Raw genomic sequence first — 4,515 nt, 5'->3', positions numbered from 1 at the left:
ATAAACTGTAAACTCTAAATTGCATGAAAACATCAATAATTTGTCCAAATGTTTTATACAATTTATGTTTTTCTGACAAGTGACCTTTTGTGGTCATGTGAATAATAACTGTCCTCTCACAAAAGTGAAGGTGGAAGTACGTACAATAGTGTGACTTTGTTACAGTGTCCCAAAACTCTTGGGAGGATATCAGGGGCAGATGGTTGGGTGAACAAACACCTTGACAGTGATGTTGCTGTCTTTTAACATTTAATAATTTAGCTAGGCTATCTGAATGGCTTTAGGATTGCAGTCTGTCAGTTGGTTTGCCCATCCACCACTTGGATCCACGTTGAAATATCTCAACAACTACTGGTAGAGCCAACCCTAACCCCAAGGTTGACATTTGTGGTTTGGAGTGAAACATCTAAACAAATGTGAAAACCGATAACCATGCAATTTGGTGCAAATATTTATGTTTTTTGTAAACTTTGGTGATCCATGATCCAGTCAAAATTTTACTTGTACTGGCTTACTGTGTCAAACTGTTTGGTTTTCTTTACAAGGAGCATTGCAGCCTCAGAGAGCTGCTAGTGTTCGATGTTCACGCAGAATGTGACGCAAATTTTAGATACAGCACAATAGCAAACAAAGTCAATTGAAAGAAGTGCAGGAGCAGTTAGATCTATATTCATGCAGGAAAGCGTGAAGTACGGTAAAGACATGTTCGCGCATGTTGTAAATGTTTCAACTTGAGCAAAAATTTGATCTCGTGGCTTCATGAATCTACCTCATAAACATATAGAGACAAAAGGAAAAAGGACTGAGACTGGAAGAAAATAATTCAGAAGAGTGTCATCTGAGTTTTGAGGTCAGTCAGAGGCTGAGCCACCACACAAACATATACACAGCTAGTTATGCTAACATCTGTCCAGTCAGTAAATAAACATGCATAAACACAGACAGCAGTCAAATTAGCACAAATGACGTAATGCGAAAATTTTGTTACACTTTCTGTCTGAATATATCTTAAGAGTTGTTTTAACTATGATTTCAATATTCCCCTAACCTTAACCAAGTTCTTCTAGTTGCCAAACCTTGAAAAACAGGTGGGAGATAATAAAACACTTGACACGGTGGGGGTCCTGATATAGGGCTCTGGCAAAAAAATGCAGGGTTGTCTGGCAAAAAAAGTCAGCTTTTCCTGAAACGCAATGGGACGTAATGCAGCAAGACACTATAGGTTGGCCAATTGCAAGCACACAATCCTGATAGATTACTCTGTTATGTGAATGCAGTACGTCTACTGTTTAAAGAATTTCTTCTTTCCCTGATTGCATGCTGGGATGAGCTCAAGCCTAAACAGAGCCAAGCTAGAACTCTGTTGCAACAGAGTGACTGCTATTCCCAATCTGTTTTGTGACCTTTGCACCTCTAAATGTCTGTGTTGTGTGCACATATTGAGAAAGTGAAATTTCACAATTGTTTTCATTTTTTTCTGTGTATTGGCTTTACCCCTCTGAAGACCCTGATCAGGAATCAGCATATGAACATGTTTGGAAATTATCATGTTTTCAAAAGGCAAATATGCTTTGAATTCAAGTGCATTTGCGAGATTTAATTTCAGTCATTTTGTTGCCTTGATCTTCTTCTTCTTCTTCTCTCGGCTGCTCCCGTTAGGGGACACCATAGTAGATCATCCATTTCCATCTCTTCCTGTTCTCTGCATCTTCCTCTGTTGCACCAACCACCTGCATGTCTTCCCTCACCATATCCATAAACCTCACTCTTTGGTCTTGCTCTTTTCCTCTTGCCTGGTAGCTTCATCTTCAACATCCTTCTCCCAGTATAACCAGCATCTCTCCTCCACACATCCAAACCATCCCAATCCTTCCTTTCTTGCTTTGTCTCCAAACCTTCCAACCTGATGTGTCCCTCTAATATACTCATTCCTAATCCTGTCCATCCTCGTCACTCCCAAAGAAAATCTTCAACATCTTCAACTCTGCCACCTCCTGTTCTGCCTCCCGTCTTTTTGTCAGCGCCACTGCCTACGAACAATACACCACAGCTGGTCTCACTACCCTCTTGTAAACCTTCCCTATCACTCTGGCAGGTACCCCTCTGTCGCAGATCACTCCCGACACTCTTTTCTACCCATCCCACCCTGCCTGCACTCTCTTCTTCACCTCTCTTCTGCACTCACCATTACTTTGAACAGGTGACCCCAAGTATTTAAACTCATCCACAATTGCCATCTCTATTCCTTGCATCCTTGCCATTCAGCTGTCCGCCCTCCCATTCGTGCACATGTATTACATCTTGCTCCAACTGACTTTCATTCCTCTTCTCTCTGGTGCATACCACCACCTTACCAAGCTTTCCCCCACATCCTTACTTTCACTGCAGATCACAATGTCATCTGCAAACATCATAGTCCACGGAGACTCCCACCTGACATTGTCCGTCAACCTGTCCATCACCATTGCAATCATGAAAGGGCTCAGAGCTGATCCTTGATGTAATCCCACCTCCACCTTGAACCCATCCGTCACTCCAACTGCACACCTCACCGCTGTCACACTGCCCTCATCCATATCCTGCACCACTCTTATATACTTCTCTAACACTCCCGACTTTTGTTGTTGACTCTTTTGTTACCTTGATCATTTTTAGGTAATTTTCACCCTAAATGAAGCATGCCTTTGCTTTGCGTTCTAGATTTGCAACAATCTTCCTCGTGATCTCAGAGGAACATTGAGACTCTTTTCCCCATCTAAACCACCTCTAATCATATACAGCTTGCCCAATTAATCACACTGAAACCATGTGTCTGTCTGGCCGGTCATCATGCGCTTCATGTTGAAAAAATACATGTACCCCTTTCAAGCCTTTAGTCTTTTCAAGAACAAGCTGAATAAATGCACATATATTCTCTAACTGTAACATTTCACCCGTTTTCCACACACAGTTACAAAATGAAGCAGACATTTTGTGTTGTGATTAATGAGCTATAATCAATACCTCTGCAGGTTTCAGAGCAACACCTAATGTGACAACCCTTTTAGGCCATAATTGAAAATTGTAATTGCGCCCTGGCTAACAGGCCTTGCGGGGTTGGTATAATTAAGAAACTGCTGGTAATGGAGGAAAGTTATCATTGTATGGATGTCTGACCCTGACCTGGCCTAATGCTGCTGTGTCTGTCAGCAGGGAACTAAACACACTGATTCTGTAAATCATAAATCCAGAGATGACCAAGGGCAAATTGAAAGTGTTGAGACAAGTGATGTGAATCTGCACTGTGGGAAGAATTCATAAAATAGGATTTTCATTTTCTTTCTCTTTGTATAACCATGTCTAAATTTGCCTTTGTATATTCTTAGGCTATCTGGGACATATTTGACATAATATATAATATCTAACAGCTTGAGCGCAGTTCAAAGACAAAAGACTGCAGGGAGATTTTAATATGTGCCTAAAATGTGTACAGTAATGTTAGGAGATCAGGTCCCTGTGTTTTCCCATGGTTCTCCCTTCCTAGTGTTTCATGTTTGTCCCCAGTCTGTCTCTCTCTGTGTTTGTGTTTGGGCGTATGCTGGGCGTGGCCTCCTGGTTTCCCTCTCCCATTCAACCTGAGTACTTGCAGCTGATCTACTAATCAACTCTACAAGCCACAGCAGTATAAAGCCCTGGTTCATCTCTCTCGACTTTGCCAGATCATTCAGTCACCAATGCGGTACAGTTGCTACAGCTAAGCTTCTTGTAAGCTACTTGTGTGTTTCTCTGACCTCCTGAACGCCGCTAACTCTGTTCTCTGCCTGTGCCTCGGGTTCACCACCCCAGCTCCCAGTACACCTGCTACGTCAGCCTCATCCTCATCTGCTGTTTGCCTCATCTGCTGTTTGCCAGTTTGGATTGGGGATCTCATGTTCGCTCTGCCCTGACTTGAGCCCCTCAGCCTGCTTCAGTCCTTCGCCCTGCACCGCTGCCATTCCCAGCCCCTTTGTCATATCCAAAACCAAAGAATTTGTCAGCTAAGCCATCAGATCCATCTTCAACTCAAGCTACAATGAACTGTCCTTAACCATCCCTGTGTCTCCTGGTCTGTGGGTGCATTTGGGTCCTAAATTGAACTGTTATAACAAGTAATGTCTTTCTTGATGAACCCAGTTTGTGACATGGTAGAAAAATAAATCTTTTTCATTTATTCCGTAATTACTCATCGCAGCACCAGGCAGCATCACCAGGATGCAAATAACAAATCACACAAAGGAGCCACGGCTGTCTGAAACACTGGGACACATTAAACGAGGCTGGTGTACTTCAAGAGAGGCCAAACAAAGTCCTACATGAGTCAAATCACCCAGAGGAGATATGGACCATAATTTTTTTTTGAAGCTGTACAAACAAGATTTTTATCTCAAAAACATACTCATCTAAAAAAGCTTCAGTTAACTGTTAATGAAAGTCTTATATTGAAGCCATATGTTGGATTTTTTTCATCATGGTAATCTAAAACTGGTGTTACCAAAG

At 42.1% G+C, this 4,515-nt stretch overlaps 1 long non-coding RNA gene across 1 annotated transcript; it reads left to right on the top strand.

Annotated features, from left to right (window-relative positions):
- The first annotated feature begins 3,564 nt into the window (after nt 1–3,564).
- On the top strand, nt 3,565–4,189 carry LOC122973817. The gene is made up of 2 exons (XR_006400142.1): nt 3,565–3,718; nt 3,826–4,189. It is a non-coding gene; the product is annotated as an uncharacterized LOC122973817 (long non-coding RNA).
- Nucleotides 4,190–4,515: the final 326 nt, after the last annotated feature.

Source organism: Thunnus albacares, chromosome 22, assembly GCF_914725855.1.
Source record: "Thunnus albacares chromosome 22, fThuAlb1.1, whole genome shotgun sequence".
Lineage (NCBI taxonomy): Eukaryota > Metazoa > Chordata > Actinopteri > Scombriformes > Scombridae > Thunnus > Thunnus albacares.
This window is presented reverse-complemented; position numbering and strand designations above follow the sequence as displayed.